Below are 18,861 nucleotides of genomic sequence, written 5' to 3'. Positions count from 1 at the left end.
TGGAGACATCTACCCTTCAACCTGTCCCAGTGTTCAATCGTCCTCACAGTAAATTTTTTTTAATCCTGTCTTTATATGTAATTCTAATAAGTTTTTCCTGTAAACAATGGAAATAACACATTAACATCAATTTTATATTTTGATTGCAATACTCAAATATTAATATGTTATGAAATACATGTACTTAAATAATGCATACTTGTTCAGCATTATAAAATAAGAAACTTAGTGAAAAATCTGGTTGTAGAGATCTCTGTTTAGATACTTAAAATCAGAGACTTCATTCCACATGAATATCATTGTCAGACATTGGAACAGGCTGCCCAGGGAGGTGGTTGAGTCACCATCCCTGGATGTGTTTAAAAGTCATCTAGATGTGGTGCTTGGAGATATGGCTTAGTGCTGGATGTGGTAGAGTAGGGTTAATGGTTGTACTAGACGATCTTAGATCTCATGATTCTATTATTCTAATATAGATAAAATCTCACAGAATCCCAGAATCATGGAGTAATTGAGGCTGGAAAACACCTCTGGAGATGGTCTAGCCTAAACCCCTGCTCAGAGCAGGGTCAGCCAAAGTAAGTTGCCAAGAAACATGCCTAGCTGGGTTTTGAATGTCACATTTCAAGGATGGAGACATCTACCCTTCAACCTGTCCCAGTGTTCAATCGTCCTCACAGTAAATTTTTTTTAATCCTGTCTTTATATGTAATTCTAATAAGTTTTTCCTGTAAACAATGGAAATAACACATTAACATCAATTTTATATTTTGATTGCAATACTCAAATATTAATATGTTATGAAATACATGTACTTAAATAATGCATACTTGTTCAGCATTATAAAATAAGAAACTTAGTGAAAAATCTGGTTGTAGAGATCTCTGTTTAGATACTTAAAATCAGAGACTTCATTCCACATGAATATCTCTGTAGCTCTATTCCTCGTTTGTAAAACAGAAAAAAGTCAACTTGCCTCACAGGAGCACTGTGAGGTAAATTCATTGTCATTTGTGAAGCTCTCAAACACTGCAGTGAAGAGTACAATAAAAAGGAAAAGCAGCAGAATATTAACAATTTGTTATTCAGAGCAAGGAATGCAATAAACATGCCATAAGGCCACATGCTGAATAGAGGCAAATATAATGCTGAATAGTGGCTTGTTAAGTGAGCTTTGTCCATCCTGTGTCCTGAAAGAGGCAGAAGGCTGGTGGAAATACAATGTACCATCATATCATTAATGACTGGGTTTTAGCATAGAAATTAAAGTGGTCCAGGTATAGATTACACAGGAGTCACCTAACTTTAAATATTTAAATTGTGGACCTTGACCTATAAAGTAATATGTACATATGTGTATATACCAATATGTGTACATTAGCACATAAAAATTTAACATAATTCTTAAATATTAAAAAAAAATCATGATCATGTTAACAAATTCTAATCTTTCTATGTGTCTGTGCTTTTTTAGGAACTGTTAGATTTAGAGGCGTTTTATTTTCTGCTCTGCATTGTGAATATGATGTCATTTAAATACATAGAAGCCCTGTTGTTCTGTCATTTATGCCCCGTGCACTTCTGCTTTTAGCATGATTAAACAAAAGAGATACATACCAAAGACTTCTCTTTTGAATAATGCAACATCAATATTTTACATCTTGGGCTACATTTCAATTTTTTCCTCAGCAAGGTGAATGCTTGAAAAGGAAGCAACTATTGCTTGCAGAAGTGTCAATTAAGCTACATACTCCTCTTTTCCAAAAGAGATACATGTCTCAAAAAATACACATTATTAAGTAGTTGTCATTCTGTTTTAAAATCCAACTGATGTTCTTATTCTCCAGTAGCATAAAGCAAGCAATAATATATTTACATAGCAATTCCATTTTTAACGCTTTAAATGTGTTTTTTCAATGGGTGGATTGCCCTTTTACCTTCAGTAGGGAGCAGCAGCACTTTGGATGGATGCACCTGAGTGGACCAAGAACACAGAAGTGGAGGGATTCAGCTGCATCTTAAGCTAAGCACAAATGCCCATGTTAGGGTTGGATTCAGCTGTGGAGATGTCAGATTTTGGTTCTTCAATTTTCAGGAGTTAGTATGCTTTGGATCTGTAGTAACAGCATCATCTAAGTCCTTCTCTGTTCCTTAACCAGGATTGGCTTCCCTGTATGTAGAAGCACTGCCATCATAAAGATCCTTTTCACTAAGTGACCAAAGCCCCCCACCTTACCAAGAGTGATCTTCTGAGCAGCACACAACTCCTTTGTGCTTGATTACTTACCTTTGGAAGAACTGCTTCCAGGAATCCATCTGCTCCCCAAAGTAAGCATTTACTGCTGAGTCTCCATCTGCATCACTTCCACCAGATGCACCATTAGTTGATGCCTTCTGTGACCTCAGAAATAAAATGCTGAGAGCTGCATGCTGGCCCCTTGCATTGCAGGTGATGCATCCATATGTTAGACTCATGTACTGATAAGTCAAAAGGGATTTTCAGGGGAATCAAGTGTGCTGAGATTAAAAAAAAAATCTAGGCCAATCTCAAATATACAAGTAGAGCCACTCTGGTTTCCTTTTGAGAAATCCCATTTATTCCCTCCAGATGTATACCTTTGTGTAGGCACAACAGTACCTGACAGGATGTGCCATATAATATAACATTGTTTCACCCCAAAAGCCAGCAACATTCCAGCATGTGTCAGGAGAATAGGTTCTTAGTGCCACTGCATTAAATGACACTTCTCACATCTTTGCAACCTGACTTGAAAGCAAGTAATCTTCTTAAGTGTCTCACCAATCAGCATTAAATTTTACACCTCTATTTTATAGTTCTTTTCCAGGATGATGAAATAATACTATGTCTGTATGCTGGATCATTTCTTCAATTTAGTATTTGTATAGAATATCCATTGTGTTTTCCAGTGCTCTTTAGAAAGGAAAGACCACGCCAGGCTACCTAAGTGACAACTTGGTACTTGCTTTTCAAAGTCTGAAAACAAGGAAGAAAAACTCACAAAATACCAATACAGTCTATAGGGGCAAAACCTGGATAGGATCCAATTTTATAATAAGGAATTAAGTCAATTTAATTAATAACTCAGTATTTGCAATGATTTATTCTTACCTCTATCATAAAGCATCTAAATTTTGGAACTGGACAGGCTCGTTATTAGTATTTAGTGTTTAATATTTCCTAGTTAACATTTAGTGTTTAATATTTAATATTTAGTATTTATGTTTTGTTATTCAGCCACATTTATTCTTTATGACAGAGAGGATAAGACTAATTTCTGTACAAAACAAATCCCATTGACTTCAGCAGGAATCACTTTTGCAAGAACCCATGGCCAGAATTTAGTGCACACATGAAGATTCTGAAAGGAAAATAAATTACTCATTTTTAACACATTCAGAATACATAGTTCAGTTTAATTCAGGACCAGTCAGCTGGTGTTGTAGGATTATAGGACACATATAATGATGTTTTAGAAAGGTTCACAGAATACCAGAAAGACCCATGAAATCCCATTTCATTGTCCAGGATCAACAGATTGTTTTTTTCCCTTCCTCCCCCCAGCTTCTTATTGTGTGCAGTTAACATTCAATAGGGACAAATACAACAAATGTAAAATATATGTAACTACAACTTGTCAGATACGTCTGTCTCTTACTACCTACCTGTCATGAAACATCCTAATAATTGTATATATACTTACCAGAGACTGTATTTTATTACAGTCGGCTCTATTGTCAGTCTTCTGCATTACACAGCCAGAAATTCTTGAAGTTAATGTCCAGTCTTTTAAAACTCAGAATAAAAGATGTTTAAATACTTTTCCATTTATTGAAGTGTTTTAACACCTCTCATATTACTCAGAGAAATGGATTGCTTATGAATGAGGTTAATGTTCTACATAAAACCTGCTTTTTAAAACCCTATAAGAGGGGTCAAAGACCAGGAAATACTCTCACTATAATTCTCATTTTCAGCTGAATTGGCCATGGCAACTGCACTAAGAATGCAAGTTTGAATTTCATTATGTTCCAGAAACCTGTAACTGGGCATTATGACTCACGCGAGAACAGAAGGAAATTGCAAGTGGTTTTGATGTAGCATACTTTGAGTTATGATTTAATAAAGTAATATCTTAAGTAGTTGCTTTCAAATACAACAAAAATTCATTTGATAGCTACTAAATGCATCCCTTTACATTTTACCTGTAAAATGCCCTGTGTTCAGTGACAGGTTAAATGTATACTATACACAGGGAGCCAACATTTGTCTTTGTAATACTGCAGCAGCCATAGCAATTTTAGCAGCATTCTGATTATTTTAAGCCGTCTCCATTGTCTTCTAAAGACCATAATTAGAAGCTGAAAACTTAAGGCAGCCAAACTCAATAAGCTCTCATTATGAGCAAAATATTCTACTGTTGCTCAACAAGTGACCGCATTATAATGCATTTTTCCTCAATTATGTCTCTATAGATAAAATATTAAGTGATTTCTCAAGCAAAGCTTTCATTAATTGAAGTGGAAGTTTTGCCTGAGTGATGCCCCAGCACTGGCCTTTTAGGTAATTCCTTTTGTTTTGCCATAACTGTATCCTAAATGATTCTCATAGCAAGTTTCTTGTTACGATTGCTTTCAAGAATGCCCTTCATTTCTTGGGGAAATGACAAGGGAGCACCTCTTTAGTTAATACTGTTGCCTTACAAGCAGCTTAAGCAACTCACTGAAAAGCAGTAAATCAATGCTCAGGAGTGAGAAGATAAGAATGAGATGATAACTTACAACTGTGTGGAGCAAAATTAAGTAGTTCTGATGTGCCTGGAGATGCTGAGACTTCCCAAGCAGATATGTAGTATTGGTAGTGCTGTGGGCGGATCCATTTGCAGAACTACTTTTAGCAGAATAGTGATTCAATATACCTTTTAATTTTCAAAGCACATTGCAGGGAGGTTTCGGAGGCTGAGGCTTTTGCCAAGAAAGCTGTGCAACCACCACCTACACAGCTGCTTTTCTAACCACAGGCTTGGAATAACCTTCTGCTAATTCTAGCTCACTGTGGTCTTCAGAAGTCTTCCTCCAGCTGAAACACTCCTGGTCTCTTGCAGATGGTCTGTAGCAACCTTTTATCTCAGCCAGACAAATGACAGGGAGAAAAAGAACTTAATTTCACCTGGAAATGCTGCAAAAAAGTTACACATTCATTAAGTTTAGCTGGGATTTGTGGCAGGTGTAGGAGCAAGTAATAGAAAGCAACTTGGTTTGGACCTGCAGAGGTAGGTCAGATGTGATCAAGTGCCATGTAAAACCCTGCCCTCCATTCCACATGCCAGCAAGTGGTTTTAGCCTCCAGACACAACACCACTAACTACAGATTTCACTGAGAATATTTATCCTATCAATATGCATCCCCCCTAGTATTTAGTTCCTGGCCGAGTGGTTATACCGACTGTCTGCATGCCCAGACCTGAAAGAGGCAAATGTTGTTGACTGTCAGCTGTGGCCTCCATCAGGGTCACAGTGGGTAAAACTGGCAAACTGAACTGGGTCTAATACACCCAGCCAGGCTTACCCTCTTAGGGACCAGCTGTCCCCTGTTGGAGGTGTGGTCTCAAAGAAATTCCTGGTACTAAAAAGCACAAGGAACACATTTCAACCAGGCATGTGCAACCTGTTGTCCCAGGCTTATGAGATCTACAGGGAAAAAGAAGAGCAGACAGTACCCTCAATCTCCAGGTAAAAATTGTGTGTGCTACCTGAAAATAATGAGGGGCCAATCTTGCTATTCTTATTTGAAGGTGTTAAAATGGCCTGGGGCATGTGCTTACAGCCACTGAACCTCCTCCAAAATGCAGCTACAGGTAATGAGAAGTATGTGTTGTGTGGGAAGTTGTGGTTTTTTTCCAAGGAGTCTGAAGTTTATACAATTTATGGCTGCTTAGCAGAAAATATATCTAGGAAATGCAGGTATCTGAAACCAGCCTTCTGTCTCTCCAAGGGGCATTTATACAGACCAAGAGGTGCCTTCCTTTTGGGGAAGAGATTTCTGGCTAGGTACTCTTTAGAAGAACCTCACATCGCTGGAACAGGCTCCTGCTGTGGCACAGCACTTCCTTGCTTGTGTTCAGGGCAACTTGGTGGCAGCATTGATTTGTTAACCTTTGAGGAGATTAGCTTGATGGCCAAAGCATGGCAAAAATTATTTGTATACAGAATAGTGACTGGTACAGAGAAGTAGCTGAAATTTTTATGCAGTCTGTTAATATAAAAAATTACTTAGCACATCAGCTCTTCTGAATCAGTATTATTAGGATAAGTTAAAGTTATAAATATCAGTATTACTTTAGATTATATTAAAACAGTGTATCAATTTTTTGAGATGTGTAGGGGAAAACCAAGCAAATTTCAGCAAATCTAGGATAATCTGGTTCTCATTTATAAAAACATTCAACTCCTTTCCTGCTTTCAATTTTCATTGTGACGATTTCACAGAAGATTGAACAGTATCTTCCTTTCAATTTTTCTTTCAAAATAACTCTATCCCTTGTGAACAGAATAGGAAGAAAAGTGGTAAAGCTGATGTTAGTGTTTTTTTTCTTCAACTTAATCTCTGAGAATGTCAGCAAGAATGATAAAAATCATGAATGCACATGAAACTGTGAAACAGAGGCACTAAAGATGGTGCCTTAGCATTTTCCATGGGAAACTCCAGGCAAATTTGTCCTGATTTGCAGCCATCCTCTGGCTTTGTGTGTTTTTTAAGTGCTGGAGAGTAAAAAAAAAATCAACTAACCCGAGAATCAAAGGCACAAAGATTCTCTCTAAAGTGGCAATATCTAAAAGCCTGATGCTGTAAATGTTCAGAGTTCGGAGCTCCCTTTGAAGTGACATGGAATGCGTATGATACCTGCCTATTCATTTAGCCACTGATAAGGTCCTAATTAGCACAGCACTCAGACCACCTCCCATACAGTGAAGTATAGAAATAACCATGGCTTTTACTTCCTTCCTTCGCAGCTGTAAGAGAAACAGCTTTCAGGGTTTTTGTTTTTTGTCAATGTATGCATTTAGTGTACTTGTAAAGCCTGGCTAAGCAAAAAAACAGTCACAGAAAGGAAATCTGCTTTTATTCCTGGGAAGTGGTGGATTCAGCAGTCGTGTGAGTCACTCTTGGGAATTAGTTCTGTGGTTTTAGGTCAAGCTCCACTTCCAGACCCTGGCCTGCAGGCCAACTCTCTCTTCAGTTCAGTGCAACATAGCTGTCACAGCAAGTCATGATTGCTTCTCCTTCCAGGATCAGGCGATCAGACCCTTGAATCCTAAAAATTACTCCAATGGAAATGTTCCAGCACACTGGAGTAGTGCCTCCTGAAAGTAAAACTGCAGGATCAGGCCCTTCAATTTTAAAAAATGACATTTAATATGGACAGACAAAGGCACTGGAGAGGAACACACTGACTCTCTGTACACCTGGAGGAGGGATAGTAGTACAAAACAAGCTTTTCTTTAACCACAACGGCAATCTTCTAACAGCAGCACCCGCTCAAAAGCATAGAACTCAGAGGCTGATAATCATCTTTCAGTTCAGGTTATTGCATGCAATTTTTCACATTCATTCAGTTTTCCTCATACAGCTCTTAGTAAAGTAACTCCTTTAACAATAAAAGCTTTTATGGCAGGCCATTACACAGAAGAACTAACCACTCCTAGTTTTTTTATTGGCTTCTTGGAATATTTATAGCAGTCTTTGTTCTCTTTGCAAGCTTACACATCTGGGTGTGTATGGAGATTTTTCTCTTTTTTTTCTTTTTTTTTTTTTTTTTTTTTTTGCAATTGGGTACAACGACAAAGTACATATATTTTTATATTTGTAAGGGTTTAAAATTTTATATTTGCTTTCCTCTGTATATCACTGGTACCAAAGTCAACATCCAGCTTGCTCCTCATTGTTTAGCTTTTGAATATTCATTGCTGGAGAAATTTAATTCCAAGTTGACTGACATGAAACTTTGCCACCATGCTCCCTCTTCCTGATAAGCTGTTCACACTGTGCACACAGAGATGTCTAGATATTTGACTCCATGCTAACAAAGTAAAGAATTTGCTCAATGTCTAAAGGAACAGATTAAATTTCCACTTCAAAAATTTGACAGAAAAATCTCACATTAACACAATAGATTTGCATTCTTGTAGGAATCACCTCAGCAGTGACTGAAACTATCGTGATGACAGATTTTGCATAGCATTTTGCTAAAACTTTTGATAGGGCTTACACAGAAGAAAAAATGACCCTGAACAGGAATCTGTCTTTGAATATCTGTATCCTGGTTTTCAAAATGTTTAATTTTATATTCTGCCTCACATAAACAACAACCTTCACAAAACTCATATTGCATATTGGAATAGATGGAGAATTCAAGATATAAATATGGCTTTTCTTTATTTTCCAGTATAATGAAAGAAGAAATTGTGCAAATTGGAGTGATGGAACTGTTAAAATTAAAAGAAGATTTTATTTCTTGTCTTCTATTTACAGGTAAGAAAATAATTTCTGTACTAAGAGCTAAGGTAATGCAGAAAAAAAAATAGTCCTTTAGTAAACACCTTGAATTTATTATACACATATTAAATACCAAATAATTGAAATGATCCCTTTCTTTTTGATCATCAAAATTGGAAAACTATGCATTATTAAAGGAAAATAAAGAGACAAACTGTTGATATGGTGAGGTTTTTGTAGTGTACTTAATAAATACAAGAGTGTAGAAATTAATCTATTTTTCATGGTATCTTTCACAAAGACATATTCTGTGGAGCTTTGATGCCACTGCAATGTCACTAGGTAAGTAGAATCTTAATTTTTATTAATAATACCAATCAAGTTATTTGGACCTAGATAACATGTAAGCCACATTTTACCATGTTGACCTGGGGACACTTCTTTCAATGACTTTATAAGTTGCATATGGCCTCCCTACTGTGGGGAAATAAAAACTCCTCATGCCATGTAGAGACTGGCAGTTTTCTATAGGGGAATAGTGATTGAGTTGCTATCTCTAAATTCGGACTTGTGAAGGCCACACTAGCTCAGTCAGGCCAGTTCTCCTCCCTCCTAAAGATGAATGTTGCGGCCATTTCTTGGGCTCCTCCTCTCCCTCACATCTCATAGTCTCTGGGAAGGGGCATCAGCCTTTTAAGTGACACTCTTCATCTCCTACAAGCCGGGGGAGGGCCCCGCTCTGCCTTGTAGACTCGAGTCAGGTCCAGTGGCTGGTTCCTAGCATGGAGCTGAGCTTGGGGAAAGATCTTCTGTCACCCCCTGATCAGTTCCAGAACATGCAAAGAGATGGAGGCCAACGGAAGACAGGCAGTCCTTGCTGAAAGCCAGGTAGGCTTTACAAAAGCCTGGTAATGTGGTACATAGCATATGAGGAGTCATCACCCATGTGAAAATGTAGTAAAGATTTGAGTAAGGTGTAGCTGATCCCTGGGAAAATGGGAGCAGAAAATATGAGAAGCTGTTTTTTCTCTGAACAAGCCACAATGTTAGGTCCTTGCTCCTATTGTTTACGATCTATATCAGGTCAGTTCCCAGCTGGGCTTATCCAGGATAATGCAACTGAGAACATAACAGATAAAATACTTTTGGAAGAGTACAAGACAAAATGTTGTCAAGGTACAATGTGACTTTTGGGGAAGATGAGACTGTGAAGACCTACAACTGCAAACAATATGGGGAGTGATGGTGCAAGTTAAAATGAAAAAAAAAAGTATGAATTTTTTTGATTCAGGTTTTTCCATTAGCAGTACTGGGTGAAAACAGCCTTTGAGGAGGACACATAGGGGATCCATGAAGACCCTCAGTGTCACTCATTTGACAACGCAGTTTATGCAGAAAACATCTGGATGCTGTGGTGATGGTAGTTGTAAAGAATAGCTGTGAAACCTAAACTAGACAGGAGATGAGACAAATTGGCTTTGGGAGGAAAAGCCAGCCCCTTAACCCAGCACACCTTTCCAGCAGTTTGAAAGAAGCCTATAAACAAAACCATTGTTTGGGTATCAGTATACAGATTAATCACAGACATTTTTGTGCTGCCTTTGCACTATTCTTTATGTATTCAGCCAAACGTTCTAGAAGGGTTGTGACTACTTGTTTGAATAAAAATTCCTAGAAATTCAGAATGTTAATATTGAGTAAAATCCAATAAGCTTTGGAAACTGCTTAAAATTATACTGTAAATATTATATAGTCATATTTCTAGGCTTATGCATAGTAAGTCTATGAAAACAATAGCAAAACACTATTTTGTTCCTACAAAAAAATATTAATTTTCATCGTGCTATTGCAGTTTTTGCGGTGAAGTGAAACACAGAAATGTTTAAAGGAAGCATAATTGGGCTTGTTTGAAATGATTTCTCTGAGAGTTGAAAGAAAGAAAAGTCAAAGAATGCATTACAAGTCAGAGTTAGAAGGAAGTCGGGGAACACATAACCTTTCAAGATTTTAAAACGCAAGGTATAAATAATGTTTGTTTCCTGGTAAATAGCAATCATACACATAAAGAGGGAACGAGCTGAAGAAATAAATAAATAAAGAGAAAGTCTATTCAACTGAAATCCTAGGAACTTTAATGTTGTGGAACACTGTTGGACTGCTTCATCTTTGCAAGGGCTTTATGTTGGCTGAAAGGTGAAATTAGCAGCTTTCTCAAAACCCTGGGAAGCCATTGTGTCAATGCTACACGCTGGAGACCACTGTTTGATGCCAGTGCTGTTGGTTTAGATGAGCACTGCAATCAGGAGTATTAAAAGTGAGTTGGTGAATTGTGTTGCATGAAGTAATGGAGCTGCTTACAAAAGAGCTGAGTGGGGTTTTATAGACATCTATAGGAATATAACAATGTCAAATATACCAAATGATGCAGCTGAATTCAGCAAAAATAGAGTAGCCAGGCTGGGAAAGAAGTTGGGGGAGAGAGGAGATGAGGGGAGAACATCTGAATAAAAGAATTAATTAATAAAACTAATTGTGAAATTCAGACACAACTGGACAAGTCTCTAAAATATTAATACTCTGAGGAATAACATATTGAACATGTCTCTTAGAAGCTACTCCTCATCGTTTTCTCCACTTTAACACAACAATTTCGTTTTTAATTTGTCAAGGTATTGTTTTAATTTGGGGAGGAGACTTATCTCACCACTCACTTTAACGGCAAGCAGACAGATGGGGATTTACCCAGTGTGGTCTTGTGGTCTTTGTTGCGTTCATGTCAATCTAAAGTACCTTTGCTTACAAGTAGCCGTTCTATTTTTCAGGTAATTTATAACTTTAACATTTTTTCTTTCTGATACAGAACAGCTGAAAGCATTTTATGTAAACCAGCTGAAAAGCCTGTGTTGGGATAATCATATTTTTACTACTGTGTGAAGGTGTAGAGGTATCATATTCTAAAGATCATGATCAGAACTGATGAGAAATAAGATAATCTTTCTGCTGTGTGATGAGGTTTATGAGAGTATCCCTAGACAGTCTGTTAGTTTTAAACTGACACGAAAATAAATTAATTTTAATAGGGAATAACAGATTATGTGTTTAATAATTCATCTAATTTCATGAGGCAAAGTGAATTAGACAATGCAATGTAAATCTAATAGCCATTGTAACCACATAATTTGACAGTTTGTCAAGAGCAAAGCATAGTGAAATGATCAAGAATTACACAGAGTAAAACATCAATTGTGTGTAAACTGAGTGACAGTTTCTTGTAACCCTAAAAGCCTGCAAGTTCAGTGTAATTATTTCTATTAGATCTTTACCTAAAGTTGTCCTGTATCATTAATTATGTATTCATATTAAGCAGCCAAATTAATAAATAATAAAAAATAACTTTCCTATGCTTTCAATTTGGAGATTCAATTCAATTGTGTGAGATTTTATACAGTTAAGCATGTTAAAATTGTTTCATAGTCTGCATTAATTAAACAATAATGACCCTGAAAGCAGGCATTTGTGCCTGTTAATGACCAGCTGGAAGATTTGAGGACCTGGCATTGAGTAGGAGGCCCTTTACCTGGGAGGTCATTAATGCCCAAGACTCAGGTCACTGTTGCTATTAATCAAAGTCACGATTATTGTTATGTTGGGAATTTTTTCCAGACAAAAAGAGCAGGCGTGTGCTTTCTGTCTGAGTGGCACTTATTTCAGATTAAGGAAAACAACAAAACAGGAAAGAACAAAAGTGAAGTCTCCCTGTGACACACAGCATCCACCTTGTCCAGCAAAAGGGCAGAAAGCTGAGTTGGAGCCCCAGCAGAGAGATCATGGCAGTCACAGCTTAGATTGTCCACAGGATCATGTTAAAACACATTTTATAAAGGGATTGCCCTTGTATGTGTTTGAAAATATATATGTTGAAGTACATGTTGCTATGGATACCTGTCTGTAGAGCAATGGTCTCTGCCTACTGGGTAATGACATTAGTAACATATAGAATAAAGGAGGATATTCAAACTCTGCCTGGCACAGTCTCAGAAATAATGTCTTAGTTAACTGAATGCACCTAAGCAACTTTGTTATTAAGTGTTGGGCATCTGCATGCTTTTGGTATGCTTTCCCAAATCTGTTACTATAACAAATATTTGCTAGAAAGAAAATTGTTAGTATTTAGGCTGTGTCAAAAGCTCATATAGGAAATTTGGAAAATAGAAATGAGTCAAGAAGTCAAACATTACAATAAGTCATAAATTCAAGCCCTACAATTTTAATAAGGAAGGAGAAAATAAATAAATAAATAGTGTTTTGACTCAGTCCTTGCAGCCCTTACGCTTTTAATCCTTCTAAAACTTAGCACAAGGGTACATACAGAAAAATCTCTTTAAATTGTCTGAAAGCCCTTAAGGAATTTAAAATAGATGCTTAAGCATATATCTCATTGCTCATATGCAACAAATGCCAAGACATATTCATAGTGATGGGCCCAATTAAGTTTAGAAGAATTGCATGAGGTCAGTTTCAGCAGATTCCTATTGATTCTCCTAGTTAGTAAGGAGTTAAAGGATGAAGTGAGTTTTTTAAAAATATAAGTGCTTTAAAGGTGCTAGGAAGAAAAAGCATAGTACTAAGTGGTCATGTGGCTAGTGCCATTCATCTTGGTAGTGACTATCTGTCAAAAGTGGCAAGAGCCCCTGTTAACAGCCCTGACCTGTGCTGTAATGAAGGGAGAGTGCACAGCAAAGTGTCCATTATCAGGCAGTTGGGAGCAGTAAATTGGTGCAGTTTGCCTCAATCTTCCAGCAAGTTGAGATGTTAGATAGGTGGGGATCAGCAAGCAACAATTTTATCCTATGATCATTTTTGTCAGATTGCATCAGAGTGGGAACTTAGTCAGATTCATGATTTCAATTAAATAAGTCCCCTCATTAAGTGACTGCTGCCATGAATGTTTTGTCTGGTCCTTTATTTATAACCGTGCAAACGCACCTGCTAATATTTGGACAGGGAGCAGTGATGGAGAAGCAGTAAGCTAAATGACACATTAAGATGATAGTCAGGTACAATCAAACGAGTCTTGCACCCTCTCAACAGGGCTAACAGCTTGCAATAAAATAGGCCACCTATGTTACCTATACACTAACCTACAGTGCTTACATACAGTTCTAAATACGAAAATCCATTGCAGACTCTTTACTTAAAAAAACAGAATGCACAAGTAAAATTCCACCCATGTTCAATCCTATGCAAATGAATCAGTGCTAGTGCGATTTTCCCTCCAGGTGATGCCCAGTGTCCACTCTTGGGTGCTCCAAGATGAAAACATTCTAGATGAACTCTGAAGTTTAACCCTTAGGGACTCTCCAGTAAATCAGAGAAGCAAACTGAAGACAAATGTACTTGTCACCACCACTCATTCCCCCCTGCTCAGCAGCAAAAGGTTTTCAAATCAGCCCAACTGCTTTCCAGACCCTGGATGTATTTTCCTTATCACATGTTGTTCCTATTTCTACTCCATATACCAAAGTAGAAAGAAAACATTCTGTAATTCTGTAATGCATGTGATTCTGTCGAACACCCCATCATACACCTCTGCCGATTCCTTTCCCTTTTGTGAAACACACCTGCTTTCTCTGCCAGCTCCCAGACACACAGGTTGCTTGGATGATGGGCAGAGAGGTAAAACTCATATCTAAGTAGTATCACATTGCAAATGGTCACAGCTTTGTCCTGAGCAGTACTACACACCAAAGATCCACCCCATCACCTTCCACGTGTGTCAGTCTATAGAAATGAATAGAAAATGTTTTTTCTTTTCTTATAGATATGTTAAATCAACTGTTGGATGCCTCTTTCTCTCTCTTAATCTCCGTCAGCAGTGAAATGCCTAGCTCTAAAAGAAGGACACAGCTTCTGTTGTGTGATGTTAGAGATCAACTGGAAATCATGGAATCATAGAATGGTTTGAGTTGGAAGGGACCTTAAGGATCATCTAGTTCAAACCCCACTGCCATGGGCAGAGATACCTCTACTGGACCAGGTTGCTCAAAGCCCCATCCAACCTGGGCTTCAACACTTCCAGGGACTGGGCATCCACAGCTTCTCTGGGCAAACTGTTCCAGTGGCTCCCCACCCTCACAGTAAATAATTACTTCCTAATATCTAATCTATCTAAGGTGTTGTACTTATACCTTGCCTACCTCAGTAGGTTTTTGAAATTTTATAAGAAGCCAAGGAAAATGTGCCTTGTCTGCCTGTTGGTTTTATGTTTTCCATTTAATGAAATTTAACTAAGAATTTGCTAAGATGAAGTGCTGAAAATCACTGCTTCCATCCTGGCATTTGGGTCCCTCAGACAGATTTTGGCAGCATACCAAAAATATTTATTAAGAAACCTAGATCACAAACTTCTAAAGACTGAATCTGTTCAACTGAGAAGGTAATTCATACTAGCAGCTACTTCAGCAACAGCACATACAGCCTGAGAGCTATAAAGATAAGCAGTGTTGAACGTGTCATCTCGATACACTGTACCTAGCAAACACTACATTTTTTGCCTTGGCTCAGGCATACATGTAACGAAGTTTTTGCTCAGCACGTACAGTCATTTCTTTCCTCCTCTTATCTCCTGCTTATATACTTACTTTCTCACCAGAGGTAGCAGGGGCCTCCTGCAGTGCTGCAGGGTTTATGTCCTGCTGAGATGCCTGCTCCAGAATTTGCACACATATGCACATATAAAGGAAAAAGCAATCTTAAAACATCAGATGTATATATAAACCTGAATGTGACCTTCTCCAGGTACATTATGACTCCCACAATAATTAAATGGCTGGATAGAGAAATTTAAATTTGCACTGGATGGACACAGAAGGGCACAAGATTAGGTTATTTCATAACATCTTGGCATTCCCAGCTTGACAAAGCTTAATCTCGACATGATCAGCAATGATGTGTGCAAAGGTGTTGTGTGTCCTGTACTAGGATGTTACTTTAACTCCTACAATGTCATGATGCCCATGTAAGCAGGCACAAAGCTGTCTCCCATTCTGCTGGTGAGCAAACATAAAGCACAGAATGGAATCAGGACAGAACGTAACTTGGTAACTTTGTATCATCTTGGACATATTTTGGAGAGAAAAGCATCAGAGGAAGGTCTCAGAGCTGGAGGGAAGGAGAATATTTTGGCCCTTTGGAGTCCTCACCAGCAAGTGGGCTGTCAGAAGCAGGCACAAGGATCTGAAAGCTGGACCCATCCTGAGCTGGGAAATGTAGAGACAGGAGTTTGGAAGGTGATAACAAATAGAGACAGTGGAAGCAGGTACAGGATGCATTGCTGAGATATCATAGAGTTTGGAGGATATTGTGAAAAGTGAATCTCTTCTATAGCCCTGAAGTGTCACTCCCAAACCAGTGCTCCCCTCTGCTCAGTGGAGTACTGATGCACATCAAAATATCCCTACAAGCAAATATGTGGTGTATAGTAATGAAGTCGGAGGAGACTTAATAATATTCACAGTTTTCTTGATATTTTGAGGTGGTTTAGAATGCCTAGTAGGAACAGGATCTGTTCATCAATTTTAGATCTTTAACCCAAGTTAAGGGAGAACGAATCAAAAAGCAACAGTGGCAGCTGTAACCTATCTCAGTGTACAACAACACCAAGGTGAATCAGGTAACCACAGGATGAAAATTTAGACTGAAATTCAGATCTAATCTGTCCAAAAACAGGATGACAATTGCTTTCCCTTGTTGTATTAGCATAAAGGCAACCATATGCACTGAATCCATATTGATGTTGGAATTTCCACCTGCAGGTGCAACAAGATCTTTGCTTCATTTTACTTTAAAGCTGTTAGCATTTCTTGACATCTTACAAATTGCATGCGCTAAGTATCAGGACTACCCAAGCAACAGCTGGGATTTATATGTCTTACCTAACTTGTCCATATAACTTCTACAGAAGAGGAGTTTTGGCTTGTAAAAAGGGGCTGGTATTTTGAATGGGCTATAGTGTACAACCAGAAATACTGAGTTAGAGACACCACAGTGAAACACAAGTGATTAAATCACCACTGTTCATACAACAGGTAAAAATTAATTTTGGAGGGGATAGCACCATCTGTTGCTATTGATATAACCATGCTTCCTACAACTTACCAGCTGAAGCGAGGATGTAAAGTGGAACAGAAGCTGCTGCTTTCTCTGTGTGTCTTCAGGGGGCATCAGGAAGTGAAGGGAAATAAAATTGTCCACATTAGTCGATATATAAGCTAAACTGTAATTTTGGAAGGGGGGTTGTTTGCCTTAAAAGCTGTGTAAATCAGCTTGAAACAAAATTAAACAGGTGGCAAACCACCTGTACATAATGATTAACTGTGCTAACACAATAATTTATGTGAAAATGCTGTCAAATCATGATAACATCACATCTGCTACTACTGTAGTACTGTGCAGTATATTTGTATATATTAGTTCTTTGAAAAAATACTATTATTGACCACTCTTCCATGTATTGCAGTGAGGTAGTGTTTGTAAAGTTTAGCATTCTATCTATTGATGTTACCTTGAAGTATTTTATTTGTCCATATTTGGTAATCTGAGCCAAAAATTCTGAAACTTGAAGTACTGCAAATTACCTTTATTAGTGTAATAAATAATTATATTTTTAACATTAAGCATGTAATTGAAACACTATTTCTTACAGGTATTTACATTTATTACTGTGCTTATATTTATAACCATATTGGAGATCATTTTGCTGTAGGAATATTATAAACAAAAAACATTTGGTCTTTATTGAAATTATATTTTGTGCCTGTAGAATCAAAGGTAGATTCTTGCCAGATGCTATTTTTAAAAAGGAGCACCTCTGAGCATATGAATTTATACTATTCTAACCAGAAGTAAAATCAGACTCAGACTTCACAGCATGTGTTCCCATCCTGTGAGGGTGTTTAAATCCACACATGGAAGTATAATGTTAACACAACACTCCTGAATTTTGGCTGATGTGACCACCATGCCGCTCACCCACCTGACCACTCAAGTAAAAGGCAATGAAAGAACATTTGATACAGGTTTACAATGGGGAAGCAGAAATTCGGGAAAGTCTATACATAGGGCTGAAAATAGGAATTATTTAGGACCTGTTTCAAGAGCTTTTCAGTCAGCTCTGTAGTGACAAGACTCCAGCTTCCCTCAGTTGACTGCAGCAGTGACCAGACTGTTGTCAGATCAGTCACTCACTAGCATGTGTTCAGTTGTATCCAAACCTCATCCTAGTGGGAGCATTCAAGTTTTGTGGTCACATTGCTTGCACTTTGGAGAGGTACTGCAAGGTGCTTGCAAATGGCAAATCAGATTCACTGGATTAGAAAACCTCATAACCGTGAACTGTTGCTAACAGCAAATATCCCATTTATGTCGTAGCAGCATGTTGAATTCATTGTACACTTACATAGATGTAAATCACCAGGCAAGGTGAAGAAAATAGTGGCATGTTTTAATAACTGAAGTAACTGATCCAGAGACTTTCAGATTACTGCCTCTTTAATGAGTTTCTGTAAAGCACCACATTTATGTATATGTTTTCTTATTAAATCACTGTAGTGTTATTTAAAGGCCTAGCAGAAAAATGTGTTTCCCTCATAAATTGGTGACTAAACATACCAGTATATCCAACCAGGGAAACCAAAACAGAGAAATTTGTATAACAAGGCGAATTGTATTATAAGCCAATGTGTTATTAGGCTTTTAAAATTATTTAAGTATAAGCCTAAAATTACCTTTTTTTATATATATTTGCATGTTCTCAGTCATCTTAAAATTAAAGTGCTGGAGAATAAAGGTCAAACTAAGAAATGCCATAGGAATCCCTTGTAGATCACAAATAACTTTTTTTTTTTTTTTTTAAATTCAAATCTATAGGGAATCTAATTAGTGAACACTGAAACTAACTGTGGACAATTTTTTTAATGTATGTGCTACGCATTTGTGAATGCCTGGCTGATAGCATACCTTTATGTATCTTTGATTTAATATATGTAAACAGAATATCTATAGTAGGGAACAACGCAGTGCACTACTCACTACATTCGTTTTGTGCTAATTGCATTTTCCCAGAGCTAGTCTCCATGGGCAACATAAATCTTAGCCAGGATTATCCCTGCTGTTTCAGTCTGTGGAATAGCTTTGACTGCATGCCATGACATCAGAGCTGAAATGATAGCCCTGGTTCCTGATGTCCACGTAGCTGCCCGTCTGGGCTCTCTGACCCACAGGGCTCCTCCCACTCCCCTGCTCATGTTTTTTTTCCAACAGCTCTTTAAAGGCAGGATTCACCTCTT

This window comes from Chaetura pelagica, unplaced genomic scaffold (assembly GCF_000747805.2).
Source record: "Chaetura pelagica isolate M959 unplaced genomic scaffold, ChaPel_1.0 scaffold10, whole genome shotgun sequence".
In the NCBI taxonomy this organism is placed as follows: domain Eukaryota; kingdom Metazoa; phylum Chordata; class Aves; order Apodiformes; family Apodidae; genus Chaetura; species Chaetura pelagica.
Note: the sequence above shows the minus strand (reverse complement) of the source record.